This window comes from Pan paniscus, chromosome 1 (genome assembly GCF_029289425.2).
Source record: "Pan paniscus chromosome 1, NHGRI_mPanPan1-v2.0_pri, whole genome shotgun sequence".
NCBI classification, from domain to species: domain Eukaryota; kingdom Metazoa; phylum Chordata; class Mammalia; order Primates; family Hominidae; genus Pan; species Pan paniscus.
Genome location: NC_073249.2, coordinates 6,372,071 through 6,399,856, shown reverse-complemented (window position 1 = coordinate 6,399,856; position 27,786 = coordinate 6,372,071). Strand labels below are relative to the sequence as shown.

The window sequence follows — 27,786 nt, the reverse complement described above, 5'->3', positions numbered from 1 at the left end:
CCAAAAAACCTGAAATTAAAATCCTCCTTGATTCCACTTTTTCTTCACTTTCCACATCAATCTATTGGCACATCCTATCGATATCAATTCCAAAATGTATCTTGAACCAATTTCTCACATCTCCATCACTACAAATTCAACCCAGGCCACCATCATTTCCATTCTCAGGCTGCTGCAGTAGCATCCTAACTGGCAGTCCTGTTTCTACTCGTATCCTCTCGTATAGAAGCCAGAATGACGTTCTTGAAGGGTCATTCCCGGGCATGAGGTACAAATGGCTTCCCACTGTGATTAGAAATAAAACCCACACCCTGCTCCTCCCTACCTTCTGACCTCACTTTGCACCACTCTTCCCCCGTTCCCCACAGTACGGCAATACTGATCTTTCCTCTGTGCCTTGAATAGGAAAGAATACGGAGCATCCTCCTGCCTCGTGGGATTTGCACTTGCTGAATGCTTGTCCCCACTTGCCTTACAGCTCACTCGCCACTCACCCAGGTATCTGCTTAAATGCCATCTCCTGGGATAGACTTCCCTTCATCTTTCTTTTTAAATGCCAGCACCTTATCTTCCTTCCAATTTATTCTCTCATTTTCTTTCACAGCACTTATCATTAGCTCATATGTTATATATTTCCTTATATATCTGATAATTTTCTTTCTCCCTTGTTAATTGTCTGAGAGCAGAGAATTGTTGTATTCACTGTAACGGCCCCAGAGCGTAGAATAATGACTGTCACTTACATGAATACCAGAAACAGACTTTAAATGAGATGTTTATTGAAGCTATTTCTAACTATACAAAATTGGAAACAACTTAAAAGTTTGGTTAAATCTCAGGCTTTGTCTAAGTGAGACAAATGTTCAAAAAATATGAATTATCATGTATAAATATACATTTTTGAATGATGAAAAATAGATTAAAAACTAGCGTTAACAATGGTTGTCTCTGAATAAAGGAAGCAAGGATCATCATTTTCTCTCCTTTACATTTTCTTTTTTATTATTATTATTATTATTATTATTATTATACTTTAAGTTTTAGGGTACATGTGCCCAATGTGCAGGTTAGTTACATATGTATACATGTGCCATGCTGGTGTGCTGCACCCATTAACTCGTCATTTAGCATTAGGTATATCTCCTAATGCTATCCCTCCCCCCTCCCCCACCCCACAACAGCCCCCAGAGTGTGATGTTCCCCTTCCTGTGTCCATGTGTTCTCATTGTTCAATTCCCATCTGTGAGTGAGAACATGCGGTGTTTGGTTTTTTTGTCCTTGTGATAGTTTACTGAAAATGATGATTTCCAATTTCATCCATGTCCCTACAAAGGACATGAACTCATCATTTTTTATGGCTGCATAGTATTCCATGGTGTACATGTGCCACATTTTCTTAATCCAGTCTATCATTGTTGGACATTTGGGTTGGTTCCAAGTCTTTGCTATTGTGAATAGTACCGCAATAAACATACGTTTGCATGTGTCTTTATAGCAGCATGATTTATAGTCCTTCGGGTATATACCCAGTAATGGGATGGCTGGGTCAAATGGTATTTCTAGTTCTACATCCCTGAGGAATCGCCACACTGACTTCCACAACGGTTGAACTAGTTTACAGTCCCACCAACAGTGTAAAAGTGTTCCTATTTCTCCACATCCTCTCCAGCACCTGTTGTTTCCTGACTTTTTAATGATTGCCATTCTCACTAGTGTGAGATGGTATCTCATTGTGGTTTTGATTTGCATTTCTCTGATGGCCAGTGATGATGAGCATTTTTTCATGTGTCTTTTGGCTGCATAAATGTCTTCTTTTGAGAAGTGTCTGTTCATATCCTTCGCCCACTTTTTGATGGGGTTGTTTTTTTCTTGTAAATTTGTTTGAGTTCATTGTAGATTCTGGATATTAGCCCTTTGTCAGATGAGTAGGTTGCAAAAATTTTCTCCCATTTTGTAGGTTGCCTGTTCACTCTGATGGTAGTTTCTTTTGCTGTACAGAAGCTCTTTAGTTTAATTAGATCCCATTTGTCAATTTTGGCTTTTGTTGCCATTGCTTTTGGTGTTTTAGACATGAAGTCCTTGCCCATGCCCTGAATGGTAATGCCTAGGTTTTCTTCTAGGGTTTTTATGGTTTTAGGTCTAACATTTAAGTCTTTAATCCATCTTGAATTAATTTTTGTGTAAGGTGTAAGGAAGGGATCCAGTTTCAGCTTTCTACATATGGCTAGCCAGTTTTCCCAGCACCATTTATTAAATAGGGAATCCTTTCCCCATTGCTTGTTTTTCTCAGGTTTGTCAAAGATCAGATAGTTGTAGATATGCGGCGTTATTTCTGAGGGCTCTGTTCTGTTCCGTTTCTATCTTTGCTTTTTTACTTTCAGATTTTCTTTGGTAAGTAATTTATCATTTTAAGGCTTTAGAATAGAAAAATGTATCTGATAATGAATATTACTAAAGCTTTGAAAGCACGAAGTCATTTGTGAGTAACTGAGTAGAACTAGCTAGGTAATTATGAAACAAATCTATAATTCATAGTCACTTTTGGTATGTGTTTTTAATCAATCAAAACAGAAGAATGAGTTCAGCTACTGACTGAAGAGAGAGGCAGTGTAAGAAGACAGGACAAATTTTGCTCAGGGTTACCATTTTCATATTCTGCGTGAAAGGAAAAGGACAGGGAGTAACCAGAAGCGATGGATCAGAATCGCTTCAGAAGGAGCAATATGTTCTTTCCAAGAGATCCCCATGCAGAGTTTCCAGATATTATACAGGATGATGAGTTACATTTGAATTGCAAATAAATAACAGAATTCTTTAGTATCAGTATGCATCAGATACTGCATGAGATGTACTTAAAATAAAAATTAGTTGTTTATCAAAATTCAAATTTAATAGACATCCTGTATTTTTATTTGCTAAATCTGGCAACCCTATTACCAAGCCAGTTTTGAATGGAAAATCCTGTACCATTCGAAGAGAAGGAGATTAAACCTCCAGAGACCAGGGCTTCCCATTCTCTGAAACCCTTTCTATTGGGATCAGGGGGAGATACACCCGAGATTTATTTATTTAAAAAAGTGGCCGGACACAGTGACTCAAGCCTGTAATCCCAGCACTTTGGGAGGCCAAAGTGGGCAGATCACCTGAGGTTGGGAGTTCGAGACCAGCCTGACCAACATGGAGAAACCCCGTCTCTCCTAAAAATACAAAATTAGCTGGGCATGGTGGCACATGCCTGTAATCCCAGCTACTTGGGAGGCTGAGGCAGGAGAATCGCTTGAACCCGGGAGGCGGAAGTTGTGTGAGCCGAGACCACGCCACTGCACTCCAGCCTGGGTAACAGAGCGAGACTCCATCTCAAAAAAAAAAAAAAAAAAGTATGACAACCTATCCTGTGTTGGGCATGTGCTGTAGATAATATGGAGAATAAGAAGAACATGGTCCTGCTCTCAAGGGACTTATACTCTAAGTAAGAGACAAGGACTCTGGAGCTTCACTCTGACTGTAATATAATCAACTTAGACATGATGTGCATGATGTCATTTACATACAGTTCAAAATCAGGCAAAATAAATGATGCTGTTTGGCATAATAATATCTGTAAGAAAATATAAAGAAATGGAAGAGAACAATAAACATAAAATTCAGGAGACAGCTACCTCTGAAAAGGCAGAGAAAGGGATTCATTTATGCCAGAAAAGAAAGGGCCCTCCACATTATTAGTAATGTTCTCTCTCTCAAGTTGTGTGATGGGAATAGAATTTTCTGTTAAACTACCATGCTTTATAATTGCAATGTGTATTATATTACATGTTATTTACTTTTAGATATAATTTATAGTAGACTACACAAATGTTAAGTGGATGGCTTGGTGAATTTTCACCTGCATACATATCCATATCATCTTCATTTTTGTATCAAATATTTCACAATACAAATGAAAACTGATTTCGAGTTTACCTGTAATTTTTGTTTGTTTGTTTGTTTTTGTTTTTGAGACAGAGTCTTGCTCTGTCACCCAGGCTGGAGTGCAGTGGTGCAGTCTCAGCTCACTGCAACCTCTGCCTCCCGGCTTCAAGCAATTCTTCTGCCTCAGCCTCCTGAGTAGCTGGGAATTCAAGTGCATGCCACCACGCCCAGCTAATTTTTGTATTTTTAGTAGAGATGGGGTTTCACCATGTTGGCCAGGCTGGTCTTGAACTCCTGACCTCATGATCTGCCCACCTCAGCCTTGCAAAGTGCTGGGATTACAGGCATGAGGCACCGCGCCCGGCCTTGAATGTTTTTTTAACCAAGGTTGTTAACGGTCAATCCATTACCATTTTATCCTTTGATCAAAGACAGTGGCTGCTCCAAAAGGAAATCCAATACTTGTTAAAATGCCAATGTCGTTTAAGGGTTAAAAACTCAAGAGTGACTTTCTCAGAAAGGAAACCTTTTTCGTCCTAAAATTAAAAAGTTGCTTACAAAATACATGATTTAAAAAATGATATTTCTCCAAGATGGATGTGCAATGTGTTGCAGGAAGGATCCACAGCAGCCCACACGAGGAGGAGCACTCGAGCAGAAGAAGCCAATGGCTTTCGCAGGGACTACTGAATTTCAATTTCCTCCCACATGCTTCATACACCCTCTGTGGATGGGCAGAAAGGCTTTCTAAATCTCACATCATTCTTAATCAAACACATAGCCATTTAAAAAAAATACCTACCCATTTCAAGGATACTAAATCCAGCATAAACCTAATTTTTAATATTTTAATGTTTCCTGAGGAAAAGTTAACTAAACTTTACCCTAAATCTTCCATGTATGTTAAACTTAGATGGCATAATTATCATAATTTTGCTAGTTCACCTGAAAAATAGGCCGTAACTCGAGCACTCTGACAGCCAACAAGATGCGAAGAAAGTCACGGGCTGACCGATGTGGAGGTTGTTGGCAGTCACTGGAGGTTATGCAATGTACAGAATCAGTAGGAAGAAAGTGTAAGTTACTCATTTTTCCAGCCGAACAGTTGTCACCATATGTCAATTGATTCTACATACACAGAAGCCCATCCAACTTTGGACATTTTTATCATGGAGAAAAAGACGTTTTTGTCCAAATGGAGAAGAATGAAAAGTGTCTGCTTTATCCTACCACATTGAAACAGAGGCAGACCTCCAGGGGGCTTTAAAATTATGTGCTATTCCTACCTTTAATTTAGAAAATTTTCATGTACAGTCTTTTCCTATGAAATGAAGCAGCTTTAGATGTTTAAGCTGTAATTTATAAATATGACTTCAAGCTCATGTTTCTTTGTATTCTAAATGGCGTGACTGAATCAGGATTAGGCAGGTCAAAAAGAGTCTTCCTACTTCAAAAGATGAGGACTGCTAAGAAGCTCTACACCCATCTTTTCCTCTCCTGATGTATGAAATTAGTTGCATTACAGCTTCATTTGTTTGTGTTGGAGTCTATCTTTTCCCATTAGGTCTGTTCGAAAACCACTTTTAACATACTGTGTGCTCAACAGCAGAGATATGGAATCAACCCAAGTGTTCATCAATGGATGATTGGACAAAGAAAATGTGGTATATTTGCACAATGGACTACTATTCAGCCATAAAGAAGGAACAAAATTATGTGCAGCAACAAGGATGGAAATGTAGGCCATCATCTTGAGTGAAACCAGCCAGGCACTGAAAGTCAAATATTCCATGTTCTCACTCATAAGGGAGTGCCACAAAATGTGTACACCTTGACTTAGAGAGTGGGATGATGGACAATGGAGCCTTGGAAGGATGAGGAGGTGGGAGGGGAGTAGATGATAATAAATTACTTAATGGGTACATTGTACATTATTTGGGTGATGGGTACACTAAAAGTCCTGACCTGACCACTGCATAATCTATGCATGTGATCAATTTGCACTTGTACCCCATAAATTTACACCAAAAAAAAAAAACCAGGGGCTTAGTAAATATCTTGTTAATCCATCAAGACAGCACTTGTAAATGCTCTCTGCTGAGGGATAAAACTCTGGTCCTATGTTTTCTCAAGGAAAAAACACACGGCTAGGTATCAGAGCAAAAGAAAGGAAGTTGACTTGTACTGTCAGAAACAGGTGCTGCGGCAGGCATTTTTCTATTCCTTGTAATTAATTCACACAAGCACGATATGAGATGGGCATTATTCCATTTGCTGTTCTTCTTATGACTCCTGTTTTAGCCGGTAAATCAATAGATGTTCAGGCAGCTTGTTAATTATTCCAGGCCACATAACCACTAAATTGACAGGATGCAAACCATGAATTTCTGGCTCCAAATCTCAAGCCTCTGTTTGGTTTGTTTTGTTTTTTCCCACTAAAATGCTTCCTATTTACTATCTTTTTATATCAAAGAGCCTGCATCAGATGACTCACCTAAAATTATATTCTTCTCTGGTTTCACTCAGATAGGTTAAGATTGAGAGATGGTGCAGTTTTATTGCTAGGTTTTAGGATTTGTATATTACGATAAGGTCCTTCATGTTCAACTGTGAAAAGGGACTTCACACAGCTCCAACCATCCAGGGCTCAGAGACTTAATTATGAGGCCTGCTCTGTCTGGGTTGGATGTCTCAGGAAGAGAGTGCCCAGCTTTTAGATGAGGTTCAGATCCTGGCTGATGGATTTTGCCAAGGTAATGAAGACAGCTATTAAGATAGAGGACTGATTCTATCTGTCTCTTTGTCAGGGGCGAAGATGATTGTTGATCATTAAAACATGAGGCAAAGCAGGGAAAAGACATTAACCCAGGATCACAAAATCTCATCCATAAGAGTTGATCTGCTTAGTAATGCATCTGGCTTACATGCAGTCTTCAGAGATGTCAGAAAGTGCCTGGAAGTAGGGAGTGGTCTAAGGAATTTGCTCAGAGATTAAGCTACATGCGATTAGACCTAAATGGCATGACTGAGTCAGACCTAGGCAGGTCAAAAAGAGTCTTCCCACTTCAGAAGATGAGGACTGCTAAGAAGCCCTACACACATCTTTTCCCCTCCTGATGTATGACGTTAGTTGCATTACATCTTCATTTGTTTGTGTTGGAGTCTATCTTTTTCCATTAGGTCTGTTCGAAAACATAATTATCTTGTGAGATACGCTAAGTTCCTCACAACGTAAAGAAGATGAGTTTGCCAGACCTTTTCCCCAATTGAAGGGGCAGTCCTCAGATCGTAAAAGCGAAGAAAATGACAGGGGTTAGTGCCTGCTGGTAAACAACTGATTTCCCTGACTTTCCCATTTTATTTAGGGCAGCACCAAATAACAGGTTCCTGGTGGTTGTGGTTGTTGCGATCAAGTTAGCAGCCTAATAGAGCACGCCCCATTGTAATGGAGCATAGCCATGCATATTGGAGGAGGCTCGGGCCCTGGAATAGGGCTGGGAAGAAGTGTTTCTAGACAAGCAGGCTTCTCAACAGAGTCCCTAACACCCTGGGAGCCAGCTCTAGTGAACCTCAAAAGTATCCCTGCTGCCACGTGGTACATTTGCATCCAGGTACCAATAGTGAAGAGAAATAGTGGTTACGACAGACTCCTATCTCCAGTACCCTCGCAGCTGCTTCTCTGCTCCAGAGAATAACATGTTCTATTACCTCACTTGGAAAACTCTGGAGATCATGAAGGTCACCACAAATTAAATTAACCTTGGATACGCTCTCCAAAAATTACATTTTTTTTTCAACTGCAGGATCACGGAATTTTAGAGCAGAAAAGAACCTCAGAGATTACCTGGTCCAGCTGTTCTCATTTCACAAATGAGGTAACCAGCAAAATATTTTAGACCTGTACCAGTCTTCTGACCTTTCAACAGAAATACACACACCAAATTTGTATGTCCTGTTTTAAACCTCTTAGAGAAAAAACAGACAGGGAAGATAAAAGTCCTGCATATTCTTACAGAAAAAAAATTAAGTAGAAAAAATCATCGTGCCTCAACCAACATTCTATTTTGCATAGAGAAAATCGTAACAGAAAGGACTATTAATGTGAAATACTTGTTTTACCTAGGCATTTTAGAGTACACTGACACACAGGTCACACGCATCTCAGCCTTCTGATGGGTTATTTGGATTTGATTCAGGCTGATTCAAGGTGTGAGTAACATGACTTTGCATTTTGCTTAAGAAACCAAGTGCCTCAGTGATAGCGATGGAAGGATTCGTTACGCTATCTTATTCTGATTTCCAATCACTGATTCCAGCAAAATAACTACTGTCTTCTCTCTCTTTCCCTCTCTCTCTCTCTCTCTCTCTCTCTCTCTCTCTGGATATATATAAATCTCTCTGTCCATGGATATATATAAATCTATAGCACAGAGATGTGGAGATTTCTGGGTTCACATGGTAGCAAATAAGAAATGCATAATAGGTTTGCTCACAACTTCCTATTTAAATACCAAGAATATCGAGCAAAGTATGATTCTAATTATACCATAAAATATAACTCTCTTTCTGTACATATATATATATAGCCATCAATCCTGTAATCTTGTATTAGTCATACCAGAACAGGTTATATAGGTTATATGTGATAACAAATAAATTCCAAACTCGGCAATTGAACACAATAGAGATTTATCACTCACCAAATTAATACCCAGATTGTTCAGCCTTCTTTCATCTTGTGGCTGCACCAGCTTGGACACATGGCCTCCAAGATTTCAGTGGCAGAGGAAGAAAGCACTGAAAGGGGCACATGGCTTTAAACTGCCTTGGTCCATAAATGGCCCATGTCATTTTCGTACATGGATCATTAGCTAGGGCTAGTCATACAGGATGGACTCAAGTGCAAGAAGATTTGGAAATGAAGGGGAGGGCATAGAAATATGGTGAGCATTACTTTCTCTGCCACTAACCTTTTAACCACAAACCTGGAGGATCAGAGATTAAGAATCACTCCCACTAACAATCCCTAAGCCTGTGTTCATGAGCCCCACTAAGCAACAAAACATATTATTATTCTGTAATTCATCTTGATATCATGTAACTTATGAAGGAAATTATAAAGTAAATTATCACAACATATCCTATATTTTAAAAGTGGGCCTGGATGCTGTGGCTCATGCCTATAATCCCAGCACTTTGGGAGGGCAAGGCAGGTGGATCACCTGAGGTCAGGAGTTCGAGACCAGCCTGGCCAACATGGCGAAACCGCATCTCTACTTAAAATACAAAAATTAGCTGGACGTGGTAGTGGGCACCTGTAATCCCAGCTACTTGTGAAGTTGAGGCAGGAGAATCACTTGAACCCGGGGGGTGGAGGTTGCAGTGAGCCAAGATTGCGCCACTGCACTCCAGCTTGGGTAACAAGAGCGAAACTCCATCTCAAAGCAACAACAACATAAAAGTGGGGAAAGGGGATAGAAAAATATAATAAAATTAGTTAAAAATCTTGAATATATACGTGGCCAAGCAAGAGATAAAGTATAAATAAATGTTATATTCCTATTTCTGCAGCTGTCTCCAGGCTGTAATTGGTTTAATGCTTTTCTTCCTCTATTCTCTATTCTAAGTTCCCATTGCCCTCGGCCAACACCAAAGAAGGTCAGGGTTTTATATTTGGTAGGGAGAATTAACACTTCATTTCCAGAATTTCTGAGCCCCTTGATGGTCCCTCCTGGGTTTTGTTAGACATCAACTAACTTTTCCACTGTACTTAGCAACATTAAGAATCACCCAGAGGATCGCCTCTTCTCCTGTCATGTTCTGCTTGCTGCCATTGTGTAGGGGCAACCCTATTTCTCCTTGATAATCAGGATTAGTGCAATCAACGTGGCAACCTCATACATTCTATATTCATGCTGCATCATGGGAGCCCTATATGGACAGGTAGCAGTTTTCAACATTGAATTTAATGGAATGTTTGTGACAACACACAGTGACAACATTTATCCCTTAGAAACTAAGATCTCTAAACCCAGCAAACTGCCAAGATGCTCAGGAAAAGGAAGTAAAAGTTTTTCAAGAATAGTATGAAGTGCCTTTGCAGGCTGAGGCAGGTGGATCACGAGGTCAGGAGTTTGAGACCAGCCTGACCAACATAGTAAAACCCTGTCTCTATTAAAAACACAAAAATTAGTCGGGCATGGTGGTACACGCCTGTAATCCCAGCTACTCAGGAGGCTGAGGCAAGAGAATTGCTTGAACCCAGGAGGCGGAGGCTGCAGTGAGCTGAGATCATGCCACTGCACTCCATCCTGAGCAACAAAGCAAGACTGTCTCAGAAAAAAAAAAAAAGAATAGTATGAAGTACCACTATAATTTTTATCCCTTGGCTGCATAACCTTTGTATTCTGGCTACAGAAAAAATCAGACACTGTATTGGCCAGTAAAACTGAACATACCGGAACTTGGAGGATAGTTCCCCAACTCTAAAAAGAGTCTCTTGTTCAGCATTTACTGAAATTTCAAAAAGTCATTCTAATTTACTAAGGACAGTTGTTTATATGGAAAATGTGCCTGGTAAGATCCATGAAATCTGTGTGCATCAGCCCGTTGCATTAGTTTTTTCTCTGCAAAATTAGTTCCATGGAGAAAAAGTTAGGAGCTCTGCTTGGTGTATAGAGAGCTGGAAAGAACATTGATATGGTTTGGATGTTTGTCTCTTCCAAATCTCATGTTGACATGTCATTCCTGATGTTGGAGGTGGGGCCTGGTCGGGGGTAATTGGATCACGGGGGCAGATCCTTTATGAATGGTTTAGCACCATCCCCCCTTAGTGACAGTGAGTTCTTGCACTAGTTCACTTGAGAAAGATCTTGCTGTCTGAAAGTGTATGGCACCTCCCCCCTCTCTCTTGCTCCCACTCCCACCATGTGACATGCTGGCTCCCTGCCACCTTCCACTATGATTGCAAACTTCCTGAGGCCTCACCAGAAGCAGATGGCAGCACCATGCTTCCTGTACAGCCTGCAGAACCATGAGCCAATTAAACCTCTTTTCTATATAAATTACCCAGCCTCAAGTATTTCTTCATAGCAATGCAAAAACAGCCTAATACAAACATCACTCTCATCTTTAAAAACACACGCACACAAAGTCTGACAAACTGTAAGTTTATGACAATCTGTAAAGAATCTGAGGTTGCAAGGCAACTAAACAGCGTGAACTATAAAAAAAAAAAGACATGTACTTCAGGGGAGAGATGAAAAATACACATTTGCTTACTTGAGGAAGACACAGCTGAAGATTGGTGAGAATAATTTGGATAGAATTGTTAACAAAACTAAAAATAATGACAGATACCAAATCACAGATCTAAGAAGCTCAGAGCACACAAAAAGATTATATATATGTTTAAAACCACTCTATATTCAAACTGCTAAAAAAAAAAAAAAAAGACAGAAAATCTTCAAGGCAACCAAAGAAAAAAGACATTATCTAAAGAAGAACAAAGAGAAGAATTACAAGGGACCTTGTCTGAAAACATGAAAACCACAGGACAATGGAGCAACATCTTTAAAGCACTTAAAGAAAGGGAAAAAATCTCCCAACTCAGAATTCTTTTTAATATTTTATTTTTAATTGATATATAATAATCGTGCATATTTATGAGGTACATGGTGATGTTTGGATATATATAATATATAGTGACCAGATACATGTAATTACCACATCCATCATCTCAAACATTCATTATTTCTTTTTGTTGGGAACATTCAATATCCTCTCTCTAGCCATTTGAAGCTATATATTATTAACTATAGTCATCCTACAATGGTATAAAATACTGGAATTTGAAAGCCACAATTCTATATGCAGGAACCTGTATATTTCAAAAATAAAGGAGAAATAAAGATTTTTCTCAGACAAAAACTGAGAAAATTCACTGCCATCAAACCCGCACTACAAAAAAGTTTTTTTAAGTTTCTAAAGCAGATGATACCAAGTAAAAAAATTTGGATTCACACAAAGAAGTCGTGTCAGAAACGAGTTAAATTAAGATACAAATAAATTTTATTTTCCATATTTTTATTTCTCCAAAAATAACATTTAAAGCAATAATAGTAGCAATGTGCTGTGTTTCTATAAAATACAAAAAAGCAAAATGTATGAAAAAACACAATGCATGGGAGACAGAAATTGGGAATACACTATTGTGACATCCTTAACCACACATGAAGCAGCACAACAATATTTGAAGACAGATGCTGCTAAATTAAAGATGTAGATTATAAACCCTATGGCAAATACTGAAAATACTTTAAAGAGAAATATAAATAACACTTTATTTTAAATGCAATCATAAAGTATCATAAAGAATGTTCACTTAACCCCAAAAAAGCCAAAAAGAAAAAAATGTATTTTTATAAAAACCTAGCAGCTGGGCACGGTGGCTCACACCTGTAATCCCAGCACTTTGGGAGGCCGAGGCAGGTGGATCACGAGGTCAAGAGATCAAGACCATCCTGGCCAACATGGTGAAACCCCGTCTCTACTAAAAACACAAAAAATAGCCGGGTGTGGTGGCAGGCTCCTGTAGTCCCAGCTACTCGGGAGGCTGAGGCAGGAGAATGGCATGAACCCAGGAGGCAGAGCTTGCAGTGAGCCGAGATTGCGCCACTGCACTCCAGCCTGGGCAACAGAGCAAGACTCCATCTCAAAAAAAAAAAAACAAACAAAAAACAACAACCTAGCAAGATGGTATATCTAATCACAAAATAATTATACTAAATATGAATAGTCTAAAAACACCAATCAAAAGATTATTGTGTTGTATGTTTTTATAGAAAGCATGACTTAACTGTATGCTGTCTATAAGAAACTCACTTAAACTAAAAAGATATAGATGGGCTAAAGTAAAGAGATAGAAAAAGACATACCATGCAAAGTCTAATCAAATAAAGCTGAAATATAAGAAAAAAATCGACTTCAGGGGAAGGAATATTATTAGAGGTAAAGAATATTACATAATAATGGAGTTGTTTCCCTAAGAACATATATTAATTCTAAATGTATATGCACCTAACAACAGAGTATCAAAATACATAAAGCAAAAACTGACAAAACCGAAAGTAGAAATAGAGAAATCCACATTTATAGTTGGAGAGTTCATACACCAATAGGCAAATATCCAGAAGCTGTTTTTACTTGGTAAGGCTGTAAGTACACCTTCACTACCTAGACTCAGAGTTCTGTTTGCCCTGTACTGAGACTTGGTTTGGTACTTAGGGATCTTAACATTTTATTGCATCAGTGGTATCATAAAACCTGGAAAATAAAAAGTAGCAGGAACCTAAAATACCCTAGTAAATCACATGCCAAAAGGGGTGAGATAATTTTCTAAAAATTTAGGAGCTTACATGCCCAGTAAAATTGTAGTATTTAAGTAGTCAAGCACGTTAGGATTTCCCCTCCAAAGTACAAGTCATGTTGCTGTTCCTTGCACCAACACACTGAACAGGACAGTACTGGCAAAGTGTGTGAGCACCAAAGTCAGAATACATGGATTTAAGTCTTGGCCCCACTCCTACTAGCTGTGTGTCTTTGAGCAAGTTCTTCACCTCTCTGTGCCTCAGCTTCCTCACTGTAAAATGGTACTTGTAATGGTAAGTTTAATGATATCTACCTTGTGTTTTCTTTACATGTGTTTTATTATCAAACTCCAGTATAATCTAAGATACTACCTCCTTGAAGAAAGAGTGGGGTACCTTAACTTTTATGGAACCAAATTATAAAAAGTAGGAATTTTGTACTTGACAAATACACATAACCAAAAGCATCTCATTATTTGAAAAGAATAGGAGTGAGACTAAACTTTTTAAAAAGACTGAAACAACTAACCTCTTAGAACAGCAGTTCTTGAAGTGTGGTCCACAAACAGCTGGTGATCCCCACAATTCTTCAGGAGGCTTGTGATGTTGAAACTATTTTATAATAAGATAAAAGACATTATTTACCTTTTCCACTGTACTGGCCTCTGTACTGATAGTGCAAAAGCGATGGTGGGTAAAACTGCTGGTATGTTTGCAGGAATCAAGATCACAGCACCAAGCTGAATTGGCATTGTATTCTTCACTCCTACGCATGAAAAGAAAAAGAAAGTTGTTTCCCTCACAAATATCCATAAAGAAGCAATAAAAAATGTTCATTTGATTCGTTCATGAGTATGTCTTTCTAATACTCAGTGTGATGAAATGAAAACCACACATAAAGTACAGCTATGTACAGAAGTTCCATAGTTGTCTCAACAAAAAGCACCATAGCACTTGCTGGAGCTGTGAGCTGATCTAGTCACTTTTCTCCTTGAATACTGTTTTGATTTGAAAGAACAGCTGACAGACAACCCAAGAACCATAGTTTTTCAGACTTGGATATTGGACAGACATTTTCTTGAAAATAAGCAAAGTGAGCCAGGGACTTCAAGGAAAACAACTGACAGTATTTGTTGCCAGTGATAAAATTAAAGTCCTCGACTAAAAATTAGAATTTTATAAAACTTATTTCCATGATCATGAGCATGACAGTTTCCAAATACTTGAAAAGAAAAAAAAATGTCTTTTTTGAGACTAGTTAGATATAACAACATATTTGGAAGATCTGCATAGTTGAGTGAACTACTGTTTCCCAATCTACCAATACATGATGTTATAAAATAACACATGGGTGAAAGATACACGCAAATTTCAAGCTACAATAGTAAATTTTCAGTAACAATATAAAAGGTTCATTAATACGGTTTCAGATTCCACATTGCAACTAACCTTTAAGAAACTACCACTTCTCAAGTTTCTATATGGTATCAAAGAAGAATATTCTCAAAAATGAAAAAGCTACTAAAATAATCCTTTCTTTTCCTACTGCACAGCTTCACAATTTCAATGAAACTAGCATATTGCCATAGATTAATGCAGAGGCAGATATGAGAATTTGGCTGACTTCTATTAACCAAGACATTAAAGAAGTTTCCAAACTGCAAGACAATACCACTTCTTACTAATTTATTTTTTTTGCAAAATGGTTATTTCTGGTTAAAACTTTTAACTTTTAACATGTATTATGTTTATTATTGCTATTTTAAAATTAATAAGTACTTTTTAAAGTTTTTCATTTTTATTTCAAATATGGTAAATTCTAAATGTATATGCACCTAACAGCAGAATATTTGAAAAATCTATGAAAATAATACTCAAATTTGGTAACTATTCAAAATTAAACACTGACTGATGAAACACATATAAACAAAGAACTCTTTGCGTTCTTGATAATTTTTAAAAGCATAAAGGATTCTTAAGTCCAAAATATTTCTCCATCACTGTCTTAGATGGTTAGGTTATAGAAGGAAAAGCTATTTGAAATAAACAATCAGGGACCCTTTTTGAAAGAAAGTATACAAATTTGTTATTTTCTTCTCCCTTTTTATTTTGCCACCAAAACAGTTGGGCAGAAAAATAAAGGTCTGATTGGAACCCAGGGACTAAACTGTAGTGATCTGAACCATTCGTGGTGACCCCATTGTCATTTGACAGACACCTGTTTTCCCAGTCTTCCCTGCAGCTAAGAGTGGCCATATGACACAGGTCTCATCAAAGAGGACATAACTGGAAATCGGCTGAAGGGTTTCTGAGAAATATATTTTTTTAGTAAGAAAGACAAGCCTGCAAGAAGAGTCTGCTAGCGAAGGCTATACCTTCCATGTGCTGTCAGGGTTTGATGTCAGCGACTGTGCTTTCTCTCTTATAACCATCAGGGAGCAAGTATGAGGAAGACCCAACACACTGGGATCTTAGAGCACAATGTTTGAAGAAGTGTCAGTCAGTTCTCAATGATGACCTTGAGCTTCTGAACCACCCTTGGAACCACCAATCTCTTGTTATGTTACAGAATCAAATATCTTTGTTAGTTGAGGCACTGTTGTTGGTCATTCTCTAATATGCCACAGATATAGACCACTATGTCACTGAGATGAAAGGTAGCACTTAGAAGGTACCACCTTTCCCTCTGAAAGGTTAAAGTGAGATATATAGATTTGTTAAAAGAACTAAAAGGCAGTACTAAGAAGGTAACACCTTTTTCTTTGAAAAATTAAAATCAGATATATGTGAGAGCGGTAGAGCAAGATGGCAGAATAGATCACTTCAGTGACTGTCCCCCTGCAGAAACATCAGTTTGAACAAGTATCCACAAGTGAAAATAGATCCATAAGAGCTAAGGAAACCAGATGAAAGATCACAGTTCCTGGTTGCAGCAAAATAATAACTAAAAAATACACATTAAGGAGAATAGAAAGGACAGTTTCACATTACCTGCCTCACTCTCCCCCAACCCCGGCCAGCACAGTGTGGAGAGAAACACTGTCCACTTGGGGGAAAAAGAGGAAAGTGAGCACAGAACTTTGCCTTGGACCCCAACACTGGGCCTGTGAGAGTAAAACTCAGCACCAGGAAGACATCAATAGGCCCACACTCCAAGCCAGTACCCACAGACTAAGCCTGCAGACCTGACCTGGTGCCAAGCAGGACCATGCAGCCCCAGGCTTCAGGCTTGCATAACAGACTAGATTCCAGGCCCATACAGCCACTGGGCCTACTTCAGCAGTCCCAGGCTCTGGTAGGCCTTAGCAGCCCTGGGCTTCAGGTACACAGTGGGCCTGAGATGGACCTCAGGCTTCTGGTGTGCCCCAGCACTACATCAGCCTCCATGGAACCTGGGCTTTGGGCCCACCCCAGTGCTGCACCCCCCACAGTGGCCCTGGGCTTCTGGAATACCCCAGTGCCACACTTACCACAGCAGCCCAAGTCCTGTGGATCACACCACACAGCCTGCCCAGAATCTTGAAACAGGCTGACTGTTGCGTTTTCTGAGATAAAGTCAGTCTGTAACTGGAATTAGTATCTACTTCTTCAAATCTCCAGACAATGACACATGACCACAGGGATCAAGAACAATCAGGGAAATATGATATCACCAAAGGGATGAAATAAAGTGCCAGTGACTGACCTTAAAGAAATGAGGAGGTACAAGGTGCCTGACTAAAAATTAAAAATAACTAAGAGAGCTCAGCAAACATCAAGAAAATGTAGAGACACAATTCAACAAAATGAGGAAATCTGTGTGATCAGAATAAGACATTTAATAGAAAGATTGAGATAATAATAATTTAAAAATCAAAAAGAAATCCTGGAGGTAAAAAATACAATGATCAACATGAAATGGACAGCATCAACAGCTTAATCGATCAAGCAAAATAAAGAATATGTGAACTCAAAGACAGGTTATTTGAAAATACACATTCAAAGGAAAAAAGATAAAAAAGAATGAAAAGGAATGAATAAATATATAGTATATATGGGACAGGATCAAAAGAGCAATTTTGAGTCATAGGAGTTAAAGAAGGAGAAGAAAAAGATAAAGGGGCTGAAAACTTAATTAAAGAAATAGTAGGCCAGGTACAGTGGCTCATGCCTGTAATCCCAGCACTTTAGGAGGCCCAGTTGGGTGGATCACCTGAAGTCAGGAGTTCGAGATCAGCTTGGCCAACATGGTGAAATCCTGTCTCTACTAAAAATACAAAAATTAGCCTGGTGTGGTGGCTCACACCTGTAATCCCAGCTACTCGGGAGGTTGAGGCAGGAGAATCGCTTGAACCTGGGAGGCAGAGGTTGCAGTGAGTCGAGATTACACCACTGCACTCCAGCCTGGATCACACAGCAAAACTCCATGTCAAAAAAAAAAAAAAAAAAAGAGAGAGAAAGAGAGGAAGGAAGGGAGGAAGGGACAGAGGGAGGAAAATAGTAGCAGAAAACTTTCCAAACCTGCAGAAAGTTGTAAATATTCAGTTACAGGAAGGCTAAAGGAGTCTAACCTGATTCAATCCAAATAAGAGTACTCAAGACATTTTATAATCAAACCGTCGAAAATCAAAGACAAAAAGAAGATTCTGAAAAGTAGCAAAAACAAAAACAAACAAACAAAAAAAGAAGCAAATAACATTTAAGGGAGTTTGAATATAGCTAGAAGACTTTTCAGCAGACAACTTATACTCCAAGAAAGAGTAGAATGATATTCAAAGTTACTAGAGAAGGAAAAAACCTGCCAACCAAGAATACTGAAAATCTATCCTTCAGAAAAGATAAAGAGATAAACACTTTCCCTGACAAACATACAAATCCTATCAAGCATCTTCTCTGACCACAATGGTATAAAATGAGAAATCAATAACAGGAGAAACTTCAGAAAATTCATAAGTACATTAAAATAACATGCTCCTGAGCAACCAATAGATCAATGAAGAAGTTAAAAGAGAGGTTAAAAAATTTCTTGAGACAAACTGAAATGGAAACACAGTATACCAAAAGCTACAGGATACAGCAAAAGCAGTTCTAAGAAGACATTTGTAGTAATAAATGCCTACCTCAAAAAAGAAGAACAACCTCAAATAAACAAGTTAACATTGCACCCAAAGGAACTAGAAAAACAAAAACAAACTAAACCCAAAGTTAATAAAAGAGAGTGAATAATAAAGATCAGAGCAGACATAAATGAAATAGACTAGAAAAACAATAGAGAAGATCAAGAGTCTGTCTTCTGAAAAGACAAACAAAATAGACAAAACTTTATCTAGACTAAGAAAAGGTAGAAGACTCAAATAAATAAAATCAGAAAAATAAAAGAAACATTACAACAATAAATAAACATTAGTTTTGTAATGTGATGTCTCCTTTAAAAATAATGTCTCTTTTAAAAATAAAGGAGACACTACATTACAAAAAAATGTAAAAATAAAGGAGACATTACACTACATTACAAAAAATAAAGGATACAAAAGACAAAGGAGACTATGGTGAACAATTATATACAAATCGAATAACATAGAAGAAATGGATAAATTCCTGGACACATAAAACCTACCAAGACTGTACTATGTAGATACAGACAATATTAACACATTAATAATGAGTAAGGAGATTGAATCAGTAATAAGGAGTCTTCTGACAAAGAAAAGACAAGGACCTGATGGCTTCACTGCTGAATTCTATCAAACATTTGAAGAACCAATACCAGTTCTTCTCAGACTCTTCCAAATAATTGAAAAGGAGGGAGGACTTCCATTTTATGAAGCCAGCATTGCCCTGATAACAAAGCCAGGCAAGGACATTTTATTTATTTATTTTTTAATATAAATATCAAAATTATAATTTCTGAAGTTTCCTGTTGAGTATCTGTGATAGCTTTTTTTATTATTATTATTTTACTTTAAGTTCTAGGGTACATGTGCACAACGTACAGGTTTGTTACATATGTATACATGTGCCATGTTGTTGTGCTGCACCCATTAACTCATCATTTACATTAGGTATATCTCCTAATGCTATCCCTCCCCACTCCCCTCACCCCCCAGGGTGTGATGTTCCCCACCGTGTGTCCATGTGTTCTCATTGTTCAATTCCCACCTATGAGTGAGAACATCTGGTGTTTGGTTTTCTGTCAGGCAAGGACATTTTAAAAAGAAAGAAAATTACAGGCCAATAACCCTGATGAACTTACATGCAAAAATTCTCAACAAAATACTAGTAAACCAAATTCAGTAGCATATCAAAAAGATCATTCACCATTATTAAGTGGGATTCCTCACAGATATTCAAGGATGGTTGAAAATACATAAGTCAATAAACATGATACATTGTATTAAAAGAATTACAGACAAAACCATATAATCATTTCAATAGTTGCAGAAAAAGCATTTGACAAAGTTCAGCATTCTGTAATAATAAAAACTCTCCACAAATTAGGTATAGAAGGAACACACCTCAACATGTTAAAGGCCATATATGACAAACCCCAGCTGATAGCATATTCAATGGGAAAAATGTTGAAACCTATTTTTCTAAGACCCAGAACAAGATAAGGCTGCCCACTCTTGCCAGTTCTATTCAACATAGTATTGGAAGTCCTAGCCAGAGCAATTAGGAAAGAGACAGAAATAAAAGACATTCAAATGGGAAAAGAAGTTAAATTGTCCCTGTTTGCAGATGACATGATCTTACATATAGAAAATCCTAAAAATGCCACCAAAAACTGCTAAAACTGATAAACATATTCAGTAAAGTTACGGGTTACAAAATCAACATACAAAATCAATAGTGTTTGTACACACTAATGTTGAACTACCTGAAAAAGAAATTTTTAAAAAATACCATTTATAATAGCTACAAAAAATAAAATAGTACTAAATTTAACCAAGAAGTTTAAAAATCTCTAAACTTAAAACCTTAAAAATTTATAAAAGAAATTTTAAAAGACACAAATAAATAGAAAGATCCCTTATGTTCATGGATTGAAACATTAATATTGTTACAATGTCCATACTCAACAAAGCAATCTACAGATTCAATGAAATCCTATTGAAATATTGATGAGATTCTTCACAGAAATAGGAAAAACAATTCTAAAATCAACGTGGAACCACAAAAGATCCCAAATAGTCAAAGCAATCTTGAGCAAAAAGAACAAAGCTGGAAACATTACACTATCTGACTTCAAAATATACCGCGAACCTAGAGTAACCAAAGCAGCATTGTACTGGCTTAAAAACAGACACATAGACCAATGGAACAGAATAGAGAGCCCAAAAATAAATCCATGCACTGATGGTCAGTTGATTTTCAACAAAGGTGCCAGGAACACAATGGGAAAAGAACAGTCTCTTCAATAAATAGTGTTGGGACAACTAAATATCTATATACAGAAGGAAATTAGACCCTTATCTCACAACATATACAGATATCAACTCAAAATGGATTAAAGACTTAAATACAAGACTGAATTATGAAACTACTAGAAGAAAACATACGAGAATAGCTCCATGATATTGGTCTGGACGGTGATTTTTAAAATATAACCCCAAAAGACTGGGCAACAAAAGCAAAAATAGATAAATGAGATAACATCAAATTAAAAAGCTTCCCTATACAGCAAAGGAATTAATCAATAGATTGAAGAAACAACCTACAGAAGGGGAGAATATATTTTCAAATCATACATCTGATGAAGGGTTAGTATCCAAAATTTACAAGGAACTCAAACAACTTAATAGCAATAAAACAAATAACCCAATTAAAAATTGGGCAGATAACCTGAGTACACATTTCTCAAAATAAGACATGCAAATACCCAATGAACGTATGGAAAAAATGCTCAACATCACTAATCATCTTTATCAAAAAGACAAAAGATAACAAGTGTTGGAAAGGATGTAGAGAAAAGGGAGCCCTCACACATTATTGGTAGGAATGTAAATTAATGCAGCCATTACGGAAAATGGTATAGAGCTTCCTCAAAAAATCAAAGATAGAACTACCATATCTAGTAATCCCACTATTAGATATATTAAATATATCCAAAGGAAATGAAATCAGTATGCCTATTTCTCTACTGCTATTTTTATTGAAGTATTATTCATAATAGCCAAGAAACATTATCCACCTAAGTGTCCATCAGAGGATGACTGGATAGAGAAAACATGGTATATATACACAAATTTTTCCTTCTTTATTCTTTATTGCCTTATTTTTTTTCCTTATTTATTCAGCCATAAAAAGAAGGAAATCCTGTCATTTGCAACAACATGGATGAACCTGGAGGATGTTATGTCAAGAGAAATAAGCCAGGCACAGAAAGACAAATACCACATGGTCTCACTCATGTGGAATCCAAAAAAGCTGATCTTCTAGAAGCAGAGAATAGAATAGTTGTTACCAAGGTCTGAAGTAGCTGGCAGAGAGGGAGGAGGAATGTTGGCCCAAGGATACAACATTTCAGTTAGGTAGGAGGAGTAATTTCAAGAGATCTTTTGTACCACATGATGACTATAGTTAACAATATATTGTATTTTTGAAAAATGCTAGGAGAGTGAATATGAAGTGTTCTCACCACAAAAATGGTAACCTATGTGAGGTAACACATATGTCAATTAGCTAAATGTAGTCACTCCACAAGTATATACAATTCAAACTATCATGTTGTACACAATAAATATATACAATTCTATCTGTCAATTAAAATAATACAATTTAAAACAAAAAAAATCAAATAGAATAAAAATAAAAGTGGATATAGTAACTTTTTGTCCATTTTGTTAGAGATGAAGACTGGAGAAAAGTCACATGAAAGGACTTAATACCACGTGTGTTACAGATCTTGAAGAGCCACTGCAGGGCCTGTACCTGCACTAGAAGAGCTTTTAATCCTCAGGAAAAAAAGTTCAAGATAAGTCATTTTCGCTCAAATTTGCCATAGAATCATGAGTAAATAAAGAATACTGGTATTTTGATTGGCTTCCCACTCTGCTTCAATACTCTCTTCCCACCTTTTCTTGACTGTGACTATTTTGTGAGAGCCAAACATGTAAGTTTGCTGATACTGAAAATTACCAACTGGCAGCTCTTACGTGTCTCTTGACAAAGGCGTTTGCTGAGCTCTGGCCTCATGAGTAAGAGAGAGAATTGAGGAGAACCCTGGTCTTGGGTATCACTGAAATTCAGAAAATGACAGCAAGCATCACAGCCTCCCAACTATGTGGGTAAATGGTACAAGGTGTTATTTCTCAGATTATCTATTAGTCCAACTTCAGTGAGATTTTGGCAGGACAAGATCAAATAAAATTAAAGAAATACAGTTTTTTGATAAAAATAATTACAGTAAAACTAAGAGCTATACAACTTTTAGCTCAATTTTCTTCTTTGTGTGAAGAAGAACACATACATGTAGGCATTCGAGGAAACAGGAGAAACGAAAAATTCATAACATTTCTTCCTCCTCTTCCAAACTCAGATCTTTACAACCCTTCCTTCTTAAAATGAATCACTACATTTTTAATCCTTTTATTAGTGGTTTTTCATATGTAATGTCTCATCTGTGGAAACCTTTCACCAATTTCCCTAATTTCTAATCCTCCTCCAGAATCAGGTCCATGTCTCTTTCCAAGGAAGCCTTCCCTGACCCTCCACAGTAAGTCACAGTTCCTCCTTCAGTGCTCACAGGACCCCATGCTTAGCTTGCACGCCACCTAGACTATTTGTCATGAAGCAATGCATTCTGTAATGTGTTACTTAATGTGTGGCTCACTGACAGAATGAAATCCCAGGAGGGCAAGAACATTGTCTTATTTACCACTGAATCCTAATATCCTCCACATAGTAGACACTTAATAAATGCTTAGTAAAATCTTCAGTGTGAATGCAAGCTCTCAATGAAATTAAATCCTGTATGGAGAACATTTATATCCCATTCTGGGATATAGCAAATAAATATTATACTAAAATATGTAATATAGTAAATACACACATTAAATAAATATTAATTTATTGCATATTTGAGCCTTATATCAATCTTAGAAAACAAGTAGGACAGGTATCAGATAAAGTTCTCAATTTTTAAGTAATGAAATATACTCAGAGGGGTTGCGATTACACGTCCCTCATAATAAGTGGAGGCCAAGCTCACACTGAAGTCCTCTCCACCACTCTTTCTAATGACCTGAGCTCTAAAGAGAGGATACCTGGGATGCCAAAGGAGCCCATGCTTCCAAAATATCTACTAAACTGAAAAAACCCATCCTAAGCATCTTCAGTGTCTGATCTAGAAGCAGATATCAATACAACTTGGTTTCTTCATCACTGTGGCAGAGATTGCTATTTCCTATCTAATATTCCTTCTCCCTGTCTTCAAGATAGGACTACCATTAAAATAACAATGGATTCATGGAAAATCTGTTTTTCTCTGGCTCTCTTCCATGACCAATGAGATATAAGTGAAAGTGATATGTGAGCATTCCCAGGAATCTGCTTAAAAAGAGTTGACTCAGCTGAGAAGTGGTCCCTTTTGTCCTAAAATGCAGGCATGATGACCAGCAGCTGTATAAGACAATGAGGGGAGTTTAAGGTTGAAATGATGTGCTGAGGATAACAGAATAGCACTAGGGTGCCTGCGGGCTAGTCATCCCTTGTGACTGTGGGAGCTGAACCACCATTTCAGCCTGAAGTGCCTATCCACAAGATTTCTGCTGTGTGAAAGAGAAATATACTTCTAACTTATTTAAATTTCTGTTATTATTTTTATGCAGCTAAACATAACCTTCATTGACACGATCATTTCCAAAGCCATGGGAAAAAGTAATAATGGGGCCCACTGTTATTTTTTTGATCCTCCAAGTGAGAATCTGAGAAAATGTAATAAAAATGTATATACTGGCATTCAATTCAAGAAGCAAGAAAGTTAGCAACAAAATAACTTGTAAAAAGTGAAAGGAATCAATGGAAATAGAGGTCAAATGAGTACATTTAATTAAAGAACACGTGAAAAAAGCACAAGCAGTTTCTTTGAAAAGTCCAATAAAATAGATCTGTTTCAGAAGAAAGAGCAAACACAAATAAGCAGGATAAGAATGAGAAAAATGCCTGAACTACTAGTAGGAAGAAATGCTTAAAATATAGGAAAATATTGGATATAAATTTATAGCAACAGATTTGACAATTTACATGAAATAAACCATTTTCTACGAAAGTATAAATTGTCAAAATTTACTCAAGAGGCAAGGAAACCCAAGTACACCATTATTCATGGAACAAATAATAAATGAGCCAAAAATATATATTTAAAACCAAACAAATAGTAATTATATACCAGAATCAGGCAGGTTCTACCAATCAATCTAGGAAAAAAAGTTTTTGTATTAATTAAACTTTGCTTAAAATATACCAAAAGGAATAGAAAACTTCAAACAAGCACAAAATAAACTAATTCCATCTTTGAGATGCAAATATATATGCACAACATAGATGAAAAAATATTTTAAAAATTGGCAAATCCACTCTAGCATGTACTACGATAGCGTTTTTCCTGCCTAACACATTTCTTTCTCACCACCAACCCCTAAACTTCTTTTTGTAACGCTACTTTCTTTAAGCAATTGTTCCTCCCCTATTCTGGAAGAGCCCACACTGCTTCTGCCCAACCATGGAGTAGACATGTGACCTAAACCAGACAAATAAGATTCTCTCTGCTTGAAATTTAGTTCTTGAAAACATCATAAGGTGGTCACTTCCTCTCAAGCTTGGCATTTGGCTGGTGGGGACCCACGCGGGTTCAACACGTGTATCAAGAAGTATTATTTCTGTTTGGGGCCCATCTACCCTGGCCATGGCATAATGTTCATCCGCAATGATTGCAAGGTGTTCAGATTTTGTAAATCTAAACGGCATAAAAAAGTTAAAAAGCAGCACAATCCTTGCAAAGTTAGGTGGACTAAAGCATTCCGGGAAGCAGCTGGTAAAGAGCTTACAGTGGATAATTCATTTGAATTTGAATAACATAGAAATGAACCTATCAAATCCAGCGAGAGCTATGGAATAAAACTATTGATGCAATGAAGAGAGTTAAGAGATCAAACAGAAACGCCAAGCTAAATGTATAATAAACAGATTAAGGAAAAATAAAGAGCTACAGAAAGTCCAGGATATCCAAGAAGTCAAGCAAAACATCCATCTTACCCGAGTCCCTCTTGCAGGCAAAGAGAAGCAGCTGGAAGAGAAAACAGTACAGCAGTTACAACAGGATGTAGACATGAAGATGCTTCTTAAACATCTCTGTAACCATTTCTTGATGTACATTTGAAAATGTCCTTTGGAGACTTGGAACTGCTAAATTATTGGTTTATTTTTTTATATATGGTCACTTAAATGAAAAGTGATTAAAATATATCTTTCCTACATTACTGTCTTCAAAACATCAGCTATTACGGATGTTAGATTGAATCTTAGTGTAAAATCTACACTGATAGATGTACTCACGTAAATCATGAAACTTCTACCTATAACTATAGAAGTCAATTGTGGACATAAAATGGTTATGCCATTTGGATAATGGCAGTAGGTACTGTTTCCGGAATTGGTGGGTTCTTGGTCTTGCTGACTTCAAGAATGAAGCCACGGACACTCGCAGTGAGTGTTACAGTTCTTAAAGATGATGTGTCCGGAGTTTGTTCCTTCAGATGTGTCCACATTTCTTCCTTCAGGTGGGTTTGTGGTCTCGCTGACTTCAGGAGTGAAGCTGCAGACCTGCGCAGTGAGTGCTACAGCGCTCAAAGGCTGCGCGTCTGGAGATGTTTATTCCTTCTGGTGGGTTCGTGGTCTCGCTGGCCTCAGGACTGAAGCTGCAGACCTTCGTGGTGATTGTTACAGCTCAAAAAGGGAGTGTGGACCCACAGAATGAGCAGCAGCAAGGTTTGTTGCAACGAGCAGAAGGACAAAGAACCCACGGTGCAGAATGAGACCTCAGCAGGTCGTCGCTGCCACCTCAGGCAGCCTGTTTTTATTCCCTTATCTGACCCCACCCACATCCTGCTGATTGGTCCATTTTACAAACAGCTGATTGGCCCATTTTACAAAGAGCTGATTGGTCCATTTTGACGGGGTGCTGATTGGTACGTTTACAAACCTTGAGCTAGACACAGAGTGATGATTGGTGCATTTACAATCCTTTAGCCAGACACAAAAGTTCTCCAAGTCCCTACTAGATAAGCTAGACACAGAGCACTGATTGGTGCATTTACAATCCTTTAGCTAGACACAAAAGTTTTCCAAGTCCCCACTAGATTAGCTAGACACAGAGTACTGATTGGTGCGTTTACAATCCTTTAGCTAGATACAGAGTGATGATTGGTGCATTTACAATCCTTTAGCCAGACACAAAAGTTCTCCAAGTCCCTACTAGATAAGCTAGACACAGAGCACTGATTGGTGCATTTACAATCCTTTAGCTAGACACAGAGTGCTGATTGGTGCATTTACAATCCTCCAGCTAGACATAAAAGTTCCCCAAGTCCCCGCCAGATTAGCTAGATACAGAGTGCTGATTGGTGCATTCACAAACCCTGAGCTAGACACGGAGATCTGATTGGTGCATATACAATCCTCCAGCTAGACATTAAAGTCCTCCAAGTCCCCACCCAACTCAGGAGCCTAGCTGGCTTCACCTAGTGGATCCCGTGCTGGGGCCATGGGCAGAGCTGCCCGCCAGTCCCACATGGCGCGCCCGCACTCCTCAGCCCTTGGGCAGTCAATGGGACCAGGCACCACGGAGCAGGGGGTGGTGCCCGTTGGGGAGGCTTGGGCCGCGCTGGAGCCCATGGACTGGGGGGGGACTCGGGCATGGCGGGCTGCAAGTCCAGACCCCTGCCCTGTGGGGAGGCAGCTGAGGCCTGGCGAGAATTCAAGCACGGAGTGGGTGGGTGGGCAGTGCTGGGGGACCTGGCGTACCCTCCGCAGCTGCTGGCCCAGGTGCTAAGCCCCTCACTGCCAGCTCAGAGAGGGGCTCCCACAGTGCAGTGGTGAGCTGAAGGGCTCCTCAAGAGTGGCCAGAGTGGACGCGAGGCCAAGGAGGTGCCTAGAGCGAGCGAGGACTGCTAGCACGTTGTCACCTTTCAGTAGCATTTGTATAACAATGAATGGCAAAAATTCATGGCTAGTGATGTATAAAATAAAATATTCTTTGCAGTAAAATATTCCTTTTATTAATGTTATAGAAGAGGGGATACAACAAGGAACTAACAATTTGTATGACAGCGTCAAATATTATTGTGATTTTAGTATTTCCTGTTTTGGTTTATTTGCATCGTAGAAGAGCATAATGACATTGTTTGATGAGGCCTAATTATGCTGGACTGTTTTGACCTGGTTTAACCCTTCTGATAGGTAGATGTGGATGCTGGGGATGAGAACTGAATAATCTTTGCCTGGAATGGCATTACACTCTAGAATTTCCACT

General features: G+C 38.1%; 1 pseudogene; it reads left to right on the top strand.

Moving 5' to 3' along the window:
• The first annotated feature begins 4,897 nt into the window (after positions 1-4,897).
• LOC100987253 (probable ribosome biogenesis protein RLP24) lies at positions 4,898-25,635 on the top strand (annotated as a pseudogene).
• The last annotated feature ends 2,151 nt before the right edge of the window (positions 25,636-27,786 follow it).